The 15744-nt window shown below is 41.6% G+C and overlaps 1 protein-coding gene across 1 annotated transcript in view; it reads right to left on the bottom strand.

Moving 5' to 3' along the window:
- The window catches only part of LOC120741050 (nuclear receptor-binding protein 2-like), a 42732-nt gene that overhangs the window by 9852 nt on the left and 17136 nt on the right, over positions 1-15744 (bottom strand). The window lies entirely within an intron of this gene.

Raw genomic sequence — 15744 nt, 5'->3', positions numbered from 1 at the left:
TCCTGCTAATCCCGCGTCTGGCCAGTGCTCAGAGTAGAAAAGCACTATATAAATAACAATAAATATTTCATGCTTTTTTATTGATTGGTGTGATTCTGTCTGGCAGGCACTTGAGCAGCTACTCTGTGTGCGGTGGACATGGTGGCTGTAAGCTAAAGAGACAATATTAGCCACAAATATAACTGATTACAAAAGGTATTTGTGTGTTTTTTGTGGATTTGTGGTGAAGCACTAACTTGTTTTCTACTTTGTCCTCTCTAGGGTGTTTGGGAAAATGTGTCCCCGGGGGGTTTGAATGAGGGTTAGAGGTTATGTTGTTTTAATAGAAATGCAATATTTATATGTGGTGTTGGTAAAGGTTTTTATAATAGTATATATAGCATATAGTATAATAGTTTCCAACATGGAAAAATGTTACTTGGCTAAATTGCATGTTGGGAAATACAGAATACACCCCTGGCACGTTATTAGCAAGGTGTGGCTCATCAGCAGCACGGTATAAAACAGTGTCAGCTCAGTTAGCAGTTAGTGGTCGAATCTGTAATTTAAGTTCATGGCAAATAAAAATACCTAAATTTTCTCTGCATCAAATCCTGCCTCTGTCTGGGATAGTTGTAGCCCAGATGGTCATTTATCACACAAACTCACAAAAATAAGACGGTTTTAAGGTAACATAGGCTAATTGGCATTGGTTAGCATGTTGGTATTAGCATTTCAAGTGCCACAGCTGTATTACGAAAAAGATTTATAGCCTTACAAAGTTGTTAGCATAGCTTCAGGCTCCTTTACAATAGCTCCAAACACCTCTGACCTCTTTCAGATTTCCTCATGAGGATCAATAAACTATATTAGTAGGTTGTTTGTTCTCTATGGTCTATATTTAAGATTTAGGCAATAGGCTACAACAATAGCCTGTGATTTAGGCTATGATTGTAGCCCAGATGCTCGATGGTCATTTATCACACAAACCCACAAAAGCAAGTCAGTTATAAGGTAACAAAGGCTTATTAGCATCGGTTAGCATGTTGGTATTAGCATTTCAAGTGCCACAGCTGTATTACGAAAAAGATTTATAGCCTTACAAAGTTGTTAGCATAGCTTCAGGCTCCGTTACACCGGCTCCACACCTCTGACCTCTTTCAGATTTCCTCATGATGATCAATAAACTGTATTAGTAGGTTTTTAGTTCTCTATAGTCTATATTTATAATTTATCCTATTATATTGTACCTTGAACTTCAGCAGCACAGTCCAAGCACCGAGTTTTTCATTACACAGTTATCAGTAAATCAGTACTGTCAGCAAACTGCAATATACTCAGCATCTACTTGAGGCCTTCAGCTGAGAGGTCTATTCATAAAATTCTTGCAAACGGGGTTTTTTGGGTTTTTTTTAGTTTTTAGATTTTATTTGCTACTTATACTCTTTTGTGCCCTGTCCTTCCCGGAATTGCACATCTCCTGATTCAGTCTGTTTCCACTGCTGTGGTTCCTCAAGAGCCCAAACAGAACCATGTGTACGCTCTTATCGATGTGATGACACTTATTTGGTTAAATGTGCTAAAACTGCACAATTATAGATTTTATTATGTCATCACAGTGACAATTTGATTGGCCGTTGGCTCTCACAATTACGTAAAGTCAAGAAAAAAACTGCATAAAACTGGAATGTGGACTCAAGACGAGCCAGAGATTTCAGCTCTTTTACAGTTTACCAATTCAGCTGACGGTCTGTTTCTCTTCACTTTGATTTAACGGTACCGCAGTAAATAAAAAGAAAAGTGAAGGGCTTAAACAGTCTTCACAGTGTTGCTGAGATCTGTTCAAACAGAGAGAACTCTGGACTCAAATCATAATTAATGAGCATATGGATTGAATCAACCAGACCGCATATGGTAGTGAATTCCTATTGCTGCCCTCGAGATAGCATTACAGCCATACTGGCCTACGAGGACTCCTGTTTCTTATTACTGCTGAATACACGACTCTGGCTGAATGTTTGGGGTCTTTTACATGACGGCAGGATGAATTCTGAACAGATTTGGGGGCTTCAACCTCTTTACTATGAAGTTGTCCTCAACTGCTGAGCGGCGGAAATGAGCTTTCTCCAAAGGGTGGCTGAGCTCTCCTTTAGCTATAGGATGAGGAGTTCAGTCATTTGGGAGGTAGAGCAGGGCGATATGTCCAAAAATATTTGTTACGATATACATTTGAAAATGTGCGATAACGATGCAACTGACGATATAATTGACTCTAGACAAAATACTTTACAACTCCACAACTTTATTAGTGCAAAAAAAAAAAAACCCCATCAATGTATTTTCACTTAAAGTTAAGTTATATACAAATGTAACAGTGCAAATGCAAATTCCTTGCTGACAGTTTAACCGAAAGGCATTTCCAGTGGAAATTGGCCGACATATCCTCAGCATAACCATGTATAATATCCACAAAACTTAAAAAGAGGTTATACACACACAATACGGTAATATTATGTTGAAGCACAGTACGTATCACTCCGCCAGGCTCCTGACTACGATAGCCGTAATGCTCCGACAATCCATCAAGCAGTCCTGGTTCGTAGCTTAGCAAAGTCGTACTAAAACATTTGACAGATTTTCGAGCGCCGTGTACCACATAAAATCGTTTCGAGGTCAGTAAACACAACCAGAATTCATACATAAGGCCCATTAGATTATAAGGGGCACTGTCGATTTTCAGAAAAATCAGATTGATTTTAAGTGTGCCGTATTTTCCAAAAAAGCATGCTCTACCAAAAATAGTGCTTTGTTGTGTATCTGACGGACGAAAGCTAAACCAGTTCCACACCATTGAAGTTGCAGCATTTTTACAAACCAATTCTGGTTCATCCGTATCATTCAACGATTTGCTTTCGCCGCCATGCTTTTTCCGACGTGTGCGTATGAAAACAAAGGCACTTTGCATGCGCATTTTACCCATATTCTATCGAGATATTTCATTTTTCTATCGTTGCCCAAAATTATACCGGTATTACCGTGAACGGTATGATATGGCCCAGCCCTATTGGGAGGGACTTGGAGTAGAGCCGCTCTTGCTCCACATTGAAATCAGCCAGCAGAGGTGATTCGGGTATCTGACTAGGATGCCTCCTGGGTGAGGCCACACCCAAGACATGCTGGGGGGATACATATGTCCCCTGACTGGCCTGGAAACTCCTCTGTGTTCCCCTGGATCAGTGCAAAGATGCATGGATGGATGGACAATTTCCTGCCATCAAACTCAATCAAATTTAATCATCCACTAATCTAATGTTGCTTCTTCTCATCTCTTCTCTAACAGCTGGGATAACAAGTTTAATACATTTAAAAGAAAATAAAAAGCTAACCTGATACCTCCCTGTCAGCACCATCATCTTAAAATCTCATCTGGGTGTCTTTGGAGAACAGCTGAGAACCAACACAAAGCTAGATGACAGGGTAGCAACTAAACCACTATTATTTAGGCCCGTCTCCCCACCTTAATTACTGCTTATTACTGTTAAATGCTAACCATTGATGTATTCGACAGAGCGCCGCTTGTGCCGTGCTTCATCGTCTTTGACTCCGCGGTGAATGGAGTCAAAACAGCTTTCTGTATCCGCGTCTAACAGGAGGACGTGTGTTAACTGAACCACACAGGCAGAAGACGAGAAGCAATGCTGTAAATATGAAGATTTCACATTTTGACATTTCAGACTCCACAAATATCTTCACGACACGAGCGAGCCTCACTGTGGCTTGTTTACTCCTCAAACGCAGTGCAACTGTAGAGCTCTCTTAAAGCTTCTCTTTATACGCAAGTTGGGCAGTGGAGGAGACATAACATATAATCTCACTACTCAGTGAGAGATGATAATCTGATTACTTGAGCGCAGTACTCTGACCTGCAGACAGCAGGGGGAATTCCTTCCCTTCTGCCATCAATGTGTAGCTGTTGTTAATTTTCTCTGATGGTTGTGAAACACTCCGTCACTTGTCCCAGCTTCGACGCCCCAGGGGTTTAAGCGGGGTATGCAGCTCGGTCGTGGTAGTGTGAGACTCATAAACAGTACCTTACATGCTGGGTTCTGATTGGCTGTCTAAAGGGAGGTGGGTATAGGGTGTGGAAAAGGATTTAAGGATCGTCTGTTCATGTCAAAACAGCTTCTATTCTGATGTTTGTTAAACCTACATGTGAGCCGGTTAAAACCGGATCTGGAGGACTGTAACACAAACCTCTTACTACTTTAGCCAACGTGTAAACATCTCACTTACACATGGTAACGTTTTCAGATATTCTCTTCCTTGATTCGAACACCTTTGTTCATTCTTTAAAAAGAAAAATACAACTTTATCGACTGTCAGTTTTTAATATGCTAAATAAACCAAACAAACCCACATCATATTTCCACGAAAGTAAATCTCATGGAGACTGAGCGTATTTAGGTCCCGCCCACAAGAGAGCTGAGAGTAATTCACTGCTGATAGAGAATAAAACTGAAAAATGGCTAAAATCCTGGGTGTGGTGGGATGGACTACCAGCAGAATCAACTAACACTTACTAACATTTCATGAAGTTCTGAGTAAAAACAACAACAACAACAACAACAGAGCCTTTCAGCGAACGGCATCAAATCTAAACCACAATAACTTTATAAGCCACCGAAAGCTACTCTGACGCATATTGTGGACCCGACTGTTTTCTGAGAATGACATGTTGTGCTCTTACAGAGAACACGCTGATGGCTTCATTGCCTGCTGGATCTGATCAGATGTGTATTAATTAGAACAGCTGATTTATTATGGGTGTAAGTACAAATGTGTCTTAACCAAGAAACATAAAGCTGCTCTATAATAATAAATTATAATAAGTAAAAGGACAGTAGGTTGCACTAAAGATCAAACTATAACACGTGGAGATTCACACAGCCTTACCCTTACATACCCTTAGCTGTTTGGTCACCATTCTCTTATAGTTTGATGGAACAGCTTCTTATATGTCCCAAAAAAGAAACTAAAGAGTTACTTAAAAGAGCACCCTGACAGATTTGGGTTTATAGACCTTTTTCAGATTGTACATCATAAGTTCAGAGTGTGAAAAACTGAGACAGTCTAACACAGACAATAATTCAAACCTTCAAGGTTATAATGTTTGTCAGTTTTTGTTAAAACTGTTAGAGAAAAGCAGATGATTCAGCTGTACAGTCATTGAGTGAGTGCTGCAGGATGTCCGTAAACTGTACAGAGAGAGCGGTTCACAGTATAATTCATAAGTATCCTGGTGAAAGACACACCCGGCTTTCTGTGCACAGCTGAAATCAAAGCTGCAAGTGTTTTCCTCTACAGCATGATTACAAATGCCGGCTGGAGCATCTGTAGTGACAGTTTGAGCTTTTTCTTTTCTTTTTTTTTTTGGCTCGAGGAGAGCGAATTATCCGAAAAAATGGGAATGAGGTGCCTGATGAGTCAGCTGGAGGGAAAATGGACTGAGGAAGCATCGGCAGACGAATAGGCGACGAGAGGGCTAAGCTACTGTACGGCAGAACCCTTTCAGCAGAGGGTTCTTCAATGAAAGGGGGTCTTTGTCTGACAATGTGTGGGACCAAGCCTTACAAAGGGCTTTGTCTCCACCACCTCGGTATCTTGCGTTTTCCCACACCTCATACCTCAACGATGAGCTGCTACGCCGCACCGCATTAATATTTAATAACCACATCTAGAACAGCGAAGGCAACACACCCAAGAAATCAAGCTATGCTAGATACTTGCGGTGCCGGTGTATGTAAATGAGCTCAGGCATCTTTCTTTGTCGCTTTGTGCCCTCTCCCTCTGAGGCATCAAAGAGGAGCAACATCAAGGAGGTGGACTGAAATGTTGCAGGAAATGCAAGAAGAGGTAGAGAAAAATCTGAAATATGAATGTGAGAAAACTGAACAGACACACCTTAATTTTAAGCACACTGACATTTAGCATTACCAGCTTAAAATGATATTATCTGATTACAGATATTTGTATTTATCACCTATTTACTGACACACTTTTACAGGCTTAAGTAACTTTAGATGAGACAGCAACCAACGTCAAAGTTTTCTGAGATCAACATTAAAAATGTTCTATATTTAACAATTATCCCACACATACATCTTTGCCCGCTCTGATCTGGTCCTAGACAAGACAAAAGTTGCATAAAGTTCAAATAACAAAGCCAAAAAAAACCCCAAACCATTTGAACCAACCAGCACCATCTGAAGGAGTAAATGAAGCCAAAAGCTTCCAAAAACTGCAGTTCTCCTAGTGGCCACTTGGGGTGGACTCTGTGTTGGCCCTCCTCTAGTTTCTCCCATTCTTAAGCTTTGAGAACAATGACTGCAGTTTTCTACAGTCTTTGTTCGAGACGAGCACTTCTGCAGAGACTACCTTGGTTGCAAAAGGAGGAGGGGCGGGTCAGATTGTCAAACTGCATGCTCATTGGCTAACGACTTATGAATGTGTGGTTTCGTATCACAGATAATCGCCTATTTTAACACAATGGATCACCAAGATTTGCAAAACAGGGTTATTTCTTTTGTTTATACGACACAACACGAGTGACTGAGCCTATACGCTCAGTAGGAAAGTGCTTATAGAGCTTGAACGGTTTACCCGTAGACATCTATAGGACTGGAAGTCTTTTTATAAACATAAGACCACCGCGTTGAGGAGCTTCATCCTCCTGAAAATTCCTGAAATTCGTGTTGGCCCGTGTTGGCCTCATCTGACCATCATTCCCCAACTTGTGATTAGAATCATGGTTATGGTCGACCATGATGCCAAAGAAATTTGCACACGTGTCTCTTACGAATGTTCTCACAGACATTTTATCGCCTAAACTTCTGAGTGCTGTCACATTTGGAGTATTAGCCATAACTGTGCACCCAGATGAAAGCAACACTTTGACTTATGATGAGCTGCCACCAAGCACTCCTGCCTTTGCTGGAAATAGGTACTTGTCTATATTGTATGCTACTTAAATTTGGCTTTTGGGCCTGGTTACATCTTACCCATATTTGGATAGGTTCTGTCCAGCTGTGTGCAAAATAGGTTTAGTGTTTGTTTTGACTGCTGTGGTTTAAGAGACGTCATAGTTGAGAGACTGGCATACTTTACTAATGGTTTCATAATGATTTTGCAAGTTTGCTTAAGTCAAACAAACCAGACTGGAAAGGAACAGGAGATATTATACAGCTCTTTATCCAGCTTGTAAAAAAATCCTTTTTCAACACTGAACCTGTTTGTTTCTGTAGCAACAAATATTTCTTTTCCCTTAACATCTGCCAAAAAACCCAGAAACTTCAACACTACTACCGCCATCAAGCCCTCCGACTGCTCCATAAGCGATCTTGTGCTTTCCACCTGCCTCCTGTCAGGTCTTTAAGCCACGACCGTCTGCTGACCTCTACCCGCCCCGCCGTGCAGGCTGTCTCACCAGATCGCTCTCCCTCGCATCCGGATGTCAGATGTGCAGCACACAATCAGGTCATCGTCGCACACAGCATGTGTGTCTGCTCAGCGTGAAGCGCAACATGATGGCACCAGTAGTTACAGGTCAAGCAGGTTCGATTCCTATTTAGATGGCAGATTATGCGCATGTGAGGTATTTCTAACTATCAGGCAAATTCACATTAACTTATCTGGAGCAAGCTCAAATTACCGTCCGTCATACTCCACATTATTTAAATTAAACTGCAGCTGTGATCTTGGATTTTCAGAGCCTAAAAGGTTTGACCTCTTTTCAAAATACGCACAAGGTCACACGGGCTCACAAAGAGATATTAGGCAAATCATCCCTCATCGCGTCTCACTTATTCATGTTCTCATAAAAGCAGCTGAAGCTTCCCCACGAAGAGGAATGCAGAGGATCAAGGCGGGTTAACCGAGCAGATGAACACAGTGGGGAGAGCTGCTTGAAACAAACTGCAACAGGACACAGACGGAAATGTTCATCAGCCTCGTTTGTAAGGACAGAAACATAGAAAAGAAAAAATGAATGCACTACTGTGCTTCAAAACAGGACCTATTTTCTTTAAAAGGTCTGGATAAAAACCAAATAAAGCACCAATAAAGGCAGACAGCCTTCACAGAGGTCTAAACTGGAAGTTTTGAAAAAATAAAAGATTAGAAAATGTCTGATTTCTGCAGATGTGTTTTGCAGAGGTAATCGTCTGTGGCGTGTTTCGGTCTGTACCAGGAATTCGAGATTACACTGTCCACACTGTGCTCGCTCCCATTGTCACTGTGACAAAGCACACATTTATAGGGCCGGCGTGGGGGAGAGATGGCAGACCACAGCTGTATTTCAGGAAGTAAGAAGCTGCTCTCACTGGGACATGATAAGCATGGGAAGCGCTGAAGTGCTTTATTACATAACACGTTAACATTTTGACTGTCATTCCTGAAAAATAAGGTTTTACTTGACAGGAGCAGGGAAACGTGGTTTGGTTTTGTGACTGCTGAACATATGTGTCTGCATGTGCTAGTTACTTAGCAACGGCAGGCTCCAAGGTCGGGTTTAAGTACGTATGAATGTGTTACCAATTTATCTTCCAACTATTTTAAGCAACAACTAAAACTCAGAATTGATAATTCCCCCCATGGATCCAGCAGCTCCTAATGTTGACACTAATATACAGACAAAAACTTTGCTTGGCTGCTTTAATTAATCACAGTTTTCCTCTTGTATCCCAGGGAGTGCTGGATGATGACTCAGTAAAGATGTTACTAAAACTCACATACTTAAAATAGGGGAGAAGCGCACATCTACCTGTGACTAGAGGCTTGTGATCATGACAGCACAGCGGGATGCAAACATCACGCTGGATTCCATTTGGAACGGGAAGTGGGAAATCCCGGGGTCTCAGTCAGGTTTTTTCCATGGAACCCCCTCTCTGGTTGGACTTTTGACTCAGAAACTCGGGGAAGTTGCGCCAACCTTGACTTCACGATCCAAGATGGTAGCAGGGAGCGTAAGCAGGAGTAAAACTGTAGGACTTGTAGTCTGCACTATGAGTATTTGTGACTCACTTTGAGTTCTAATTATGAACATGCTTTTAAGCATAAAATGCATAAAATGTAAGCACTGCGTTGTTTTTCCAACTATTACTACTAGTAGAACAGAGTCAACTCGGGAATGACATCACTCTCACCTCAGATCGCAGTGTTTATGGCCTCAATTCAGTTCAATTCAATTCACTTTTATTTAGAAAGTGGCAAATCACAACAACACTATCCCCAATGTGCTTTATAATGTAAGGTAGAGAACCTACAATAATACAAAGAAAACAGGGAAAATCCCAAGAATCAGTTTATCCTCTATGAGCAAGAGCTTTGGTGACAGTGGGAAGGAAAAACTCCCTTTTAACAGGAAGAAACCTCGGGCAGACCAGGCGTAGGCATCTGGCTCGACCAGTTGGGGGTGAGGGGAAGAAGACAGAACAAAGAGAGCTGTGAGTTTCTACGATTGGTGGAGTAATGACAGTAATGTGTTTTTTTTCAGTTTTAGCAAAAACTGTGAGAATGTATCCTGTACAACCGTGTTATTTTTGTTTATCTCTTGGTCTTAATTGTCATCTAAATCGTAGCCATTTAACAGATTAAAGAGCAGATCTGTAAAATGTGAGCCAACAGAGAAACGTGCCTAAACAAACGCCCTCTAATAACTTTGTCTGACAAGACGAGAAAAATCAAAAATTTCAATTAATCAGCCAGCGTCAACGCTGATTACAGTTTAACTCTCCTTCATGTAGAGCAGCAGATGACTCTGTGCACTCCAATCAGTCTGCTGAGAGCTCTGAACAAAACTTCGTTCACGTCATGTTTCATGAACTTTCCTGAAAGGCCCTACTCACCTCCAAACACACACCCATTTATTTCAACCAATCACATGTTCCTGTGTTGAAATGGAAAGAGAAAAACCTACAAGGTCGGAGCCCTCGGGGAACAATTTATCGACAAACCTGCAAGTGTGTGTTTACTCAGTTTCCTGCTAATCCTTTTAAGACGCAGAAGATAAAAGCCTTGACTGACATTTATAACAGTAATCAGGTGAAATGCAGCTAAGAAAACCCATTAGTATTCAGACAAAACAAAACAGTAATATAATAGGTGATGACAAGTATATCTTGTTTGTATGCTGCATTCACCTCTCTATCTCTTTATCTAGCATGAAGAATATGAGTAGCAGGCGCAATCTGATAAGCATGTGAGCCAGCATCTTGGCTCAACTATTATGGGCTGGGAGAGAAGAGGACAGGCCTACGTGGGATAAATAACACCCCACCTTATCACACCTCCAGTAACCACGTGGGTCTCTGTTTGCCTCTTGCCTCAAGTGAAAGATTAAGCCTGCGTAACGTAACAAGATAAATCTCCGTCACAGATTTTGCAGCAGTGGAACACGTCGTCTAAGCTCCTCGGCCTTTTGACTTGTGGTTTTAAGGAGCTATGATTTTAGATTTTAGAGGAAACAGGTAGGAAAGAGGGGAACACAGCCACACCAGCAGACTTTTTCTGCTTTTTATTATGTATTGTGATTAGGAGACTTTATAACAGGATATTTGGGTGCACAGTCGTTCTGATAAACTCTTAAACCCTTTTTTAAAAAGGATGGATGGAAGGAGCTCTCAAATGACTTTACACTGAAAAAGATAAAAAGCCACATGTAAGATTAAAACCCACTAGTATAGCCTATCTGGGTCTAAAACCAATTGCTGCACTTTTTTTAAACATGCAAACAAAACCACAGAGTTCTGTGAATACACATGTGCACCCCATGATTCAGAAACCCGCTGAACCACCTTTAACAGCAATAACTTGAAGTAAATGACTGATCAGTCGCTCATATCATTGTGGAGGGACTTTGGCCCACTCATCTTTACAATGTTGCTTCAGTGCACTTAGGTTTGTGGACATTTGTTTATGCACATTCCCACCACAGGATGTCAGGACTTTGACTGGGTCATTGCAACACCTTGATTCTTTTCTTTTTCAGCTGTTCTGTGCTCACATTTGACTATAGAATATACAGAGGAGCTCATGGTTGACTCTGACTGCAAGGTCCCCAGGTGGCTACAAAAGAAGGTCAAACCATCACCCCTCCACCACTGTTCCTGACAGCTGGTATGAGATATTTGTGCTGATGTGTTTGGTTGTTCTCAAAACATGGTGCTGTGGATTATGGTGAAACATCTCCACTCTGGTCTCATGTGTCCAAAGCACATTGTTGCAGAAGTCTTGTGGTTTGTTCAGATAAAACTTTGCAAACCTAAACAGTTCTTTTTAGAAAAGACAAAGCCCTTCCAAAAAAGCCATACTTGTTCAGTTTTTTTAAACTGTACTGTCATAACCTTTAACATTTAACATGCTGAGGCCTGTAGAGTCTGTGATATAGCTCTTGGCAGTTTCTGTGATCACCGCATGGTCTAAGCTTGGGGTGAATTTCCTGGGATGTCACTCCTGGGAAGACTGTGGCCAAAACGTCTGTATTTCTCGTAACAAAACTCTTTTTTTTTTGTTGTTGTCCACAGTAGTGTCTTTCTGGAGGAGTTACAAAATTACGTCTTGAAATCCAGGAGACAAACCAGCTCTGTGGGTGCTCAAGAAAGTTTATTTGTTCGCCGAATAAGAGCTGTAGATGAATCTTATAGATTAGTACAGATCCTGAAGCATTCTTCTGGTTTCTTTAAATTACTGTATTCACTCAAATAAGTTGTTGTTATCAGTGCTGTAGCAGCAACAACAAGCGGTTTTGCAGAGGCAGGAAAATTCCTGCAGACCAACATCTTTGCATAAACTATCAGTAAAAGCCTCATTCTCTAATTTCACGGCGCCTGCAGAGGTACACACTCATGCTGAGTCATAATTGTGTGAATCTGTGCGAATCATCAGCCGATCCTCTGTTCTCCGTTTTCTCCCAGGGGCTGATTGATGGCTGTTACAACTGCTTGGCACGCTCGCTTTTCATGTCAATACATCTCCCAACTCTTCCATCAGCTAGAATTGCTTTTTTTTATCCATAAACATAAGCCTCTGAATAAAGTCGCTTTTCCAGTGTCCGTTCTGAACAGGAAGAGACTCTTTACACTCTTGGCCTGACCACAGTGTGCGGCCTCGCAAACAAAAACAAACTCCTGGTTTTCCCATGGAGAAAATGGCAAACTATTAAGGACGCTCTTGCAGGCAGAGGAGTGTCTGAATACTTTCCATAAGTCTGCAATCTCTGGTGATCTAACTGTATTTACTTAAATACTGCTCGTGTACTCGAGTAAAGTTTCCATGTTATGACACTTTATACTATTTAGGCTACTACATTTCAGACACATTTAAATATCATTTTTTGGCACTTAGAATTTAACATTAATAGAGTTAAAAAAAATCAATTAATCAAAGTACCAAAAGAAGACACAGAGCAGCATTATTAGGCCTAGTAAGCCTACTTAGGTGGGGGTAGGTGGGGGTAGGTCAGGGTGGCCCTATTACTGACTCCTCTGGGAATGATAACAACCATTTAAAGGGTAACATTTAAATTCCTCTTTAAGCTCTGTTTTGGTCTCCTCCAGCTCACAACATAGCTGCTCTTTAGCTGCTAACTGCAAGACTACTGAAGACACTACGACAGACTCAAACTTTCGTGGAATATGCTTCTGCATGCCTTCATTCTGCTTCTCTTTAAATAAATGGCCTGAGGACATTTTCCAGCAGTGTTTGTGCTGCAGCTGACTTTGCATGAGGGAAATGCCGAGGATTCAAAGCCATGTGATGTTTAAAAAAAAAAACTATGTTAGTTCACGGGTATCTCGATGCATTTTAATTCGTTTCAATTACATTTAGAAGGTGAGGAAATCTGTGCTTTGGAAGTGCACGTTTAAATTGAGCTGCAGCTGCACAGAAATACAAATCGACGTCGATGGAGGTTTGCAAGTTTTGGACTACAGCGGACTCTTGGGCTTCCAGAAAAGACCGCAGTATTGACAATACAGGCACCTTGTTTCAAACACAACCTCGCTTGCTCACACATCCAGAGTGTTTTGGCACCTAAGAAAGACTGATAACGACAGAAGAAGCTTTACAAAACAAGGACTGATTGTTTTGCAGTTGATCCTTTTCCCTAACTCTGTTGCTAAAGAGTATTTGTGTGTGTGTGTGTGTGTGTGTGTGTGTGTGTGTGTGGGTGGGGGGGTCTGTGGGGTCTTCGCAGCAGCTTGAAACTGGCCCCTTTCCTGTTTCTTTAAAACCATCTGCAGTTGACTCTGGAGAAGCTTAACAGGGTCTGGCTGAGTCTGTCCTAGTACTAAAGTTCTCCATAAAGCAGGCTAATTTCTGCCCACTGGATTACACAACTCACGCTCGTAAATCTGCACACACTTCTACCAGCGGAACAGCAACACGTAAAGTGAGCTTCACCGACCGCTACCTCACACCCCCTTCCTCTACATCTCCAGCAGGGGTTACTGCAGTGTGGCTTTCCAGCAGGCCAAAGGGGTGACTCAAGCTAAATGCCGAAAAGCACTGGCAAGCAGCGCAAAGGCTTACTGAGTACCTGCCAGTGTAGCCAACCAGCAACAGTTACAAGCATGGATTGAGCACAGCAGCGGCGTGCTCACACATGTTGGTTTAGACGTTAGCTCGCAACACACCCAACACCGTCAGGCAGAAGAAACCACTTAAGAGGAATGCAAGGATTCACTTAAGCAAAAGTTTCTGTCTTGCAGCTACCGTTGAGTTTACGGGCCTCAATTAGTCAAGTGGGTGATGTTGAGCTTGTTAAGAAAGCCCCATGTGGAGAAAAGGAGCAAGGCTAAGGCGAGGTAGACTTGAATCAGATGACAAAGCAGAGAGAGAGTTGTGTTTATCATGTGGCTTCTATCATCCAGGGGGATTAAACTGAGAAAGTGAGAGTCAACCTGAGCTGGCTTTTCAGCACGTGTTCAAACAAAAGCTTGTTGGCACACATGCACGGCCTGTTACAAAACATTGCAAAGCTCAATAGCAGTGTCTGTGAAAGCACCACTGGGTGAGGGTTAGCGCATGTTTATCTAACCCTCACCTACCCGTCCACAGTTCCTGCACAAGGCATCAACAATTGCAATGTGCGCTGTCATCACTATAGGGCTATAGGACAAGCAGTAGTAAGCGGTTCACACTGAGAACAGCCACGCACGCTTTTGCAGTGGTGACAACTTCCTTACCCAAACTGGTAAGAAACTGAGGTTTTATCAGGCATCAAAACAATTAGCCATTGTTTTTCCAGAAAGCAGACTCATTCGCACATAATCTGGGCTACTTTTGGCATTTTCAGCTGGTAAGTGGTCATTTGGCCAAAATGTCACTGCACACCTCAGATTCGCCCTAAACAGGATGGACCTGAGGAGGAAGTGAAGGAGCCAGACTCACAGTGTGCCAGTGCAAATATTCAAGGTTAAATCTGTCCAGTAAGTGAACTATAAAAGTGACCCAATATGGGGCCATCAAAATTATAATAACCTTTTTCAAAAAAAAAAAAAACACAAACAAAGCAAAAGGGAAATTCATGATGCAAAGCTAGATTTAACTTTTCTCTGTGGGCACTGGTTTTTATTTTTGACATATCCTTCTGCACTGAATGCACAGTAACTGGGTGCTCTAAAGTTTCCTACGAATAAAAAGCTTATCTCTAAAAATAGAATTTAGTGAATCTGAAGGTGGAAGTATAAATATTTAATTTAAAATGTACATTTAAATGCAACTCATTCAATAAAAAGAATCAAATAAAATATCCCTCTGTATAGGCCAGCAAACTATCTTAATCCGAGCCTTAACCGGAAACCGAAACACCAAAAGCAGTAACAGGAGGGCTGTTTTAAATAAATTCAAAAATGTATACATTTCTTTGATCTACCCAGGGTGGATTACTTCCTCCTACCCACTGCACGCGCTGCTTTTCTGCTGACTAAAAGTTATATCAATGGGACACGAACTTCCCTCGCTCCTAAAATAAATGAGACATGAACTTCCGCTCGCTCCTAAAATAACCCCTGGCCCAAACAGAGAACAGCTATCATAAACGCAGTGTCAAAAGATTCCTTCGCTCCTACAGTAAACTTGTGTGTCCTCAGTTACTCATTTACTGCCTCCATATTTAATTTATCAGGTGTCTCCCTGATTGACAGTCGCTGGGATGCTTTTTTAATCCAACTGCAGCTCTTGCCTCACACTGACCTGCTTTACTTTCACCCCCTCTGAGCGCTGCATAAACAACAAAACACACACACACACAAATTATGCGTGCAAATTAGCTTTGGTCTGCCAAACAGGGACAAACAGCAGCTGAGGTTGTGGTAACCTGATTTTCCACAACCTCGAGGAAGCTGTTATTTTAGCTGAAGAAGAGGAGGAGATCCCAATCAATATCTCTGGACCAAACCTGCGTATTAGCCAGATTTTGTTTGCTTTTCTTTTCATTTAATTTGAATGAAGGGCATCAAGATGACTAAATTAGCTTGCACTGATTGATGGGTTATTATCAGGGCTGAGAGTGTAAGCAAGCATAAAAATGATTCCAGTTTTTCCGCAGAGACCCTGTTACTGATTAAATGAAGTGATCACAACAGGAGTAACAAATGAAGACAGAAATAAATACACGGGCGATCGACAAGTCAATTAGTTGTGCTGAAAAAAATAAATAAAATCACTGCTAAATTTTGCCATTTAGAAAAGACACGGCAGCTGGAAAAC

Source organism: Simochromis diagramma, unplaced genomic scaffold (genome assembly GCF_900408965.1).
Source record: "Simochromis diagramma unplaced genomic scaffold, fSimDia1.1 OVJJ01000602.1, whole genome shotgun sequence".
Lineage (NCBI taxonomy): Eukaryota > Metazoa > Chordata > Actinopteri > Cichliformes > Cichlidae > Simochromis > Simochromis diagramma.
Note: the sequence above shows the minus strand (reverse complement) of the source record. Positions and strands in the feature narration are given on the sequence as shown.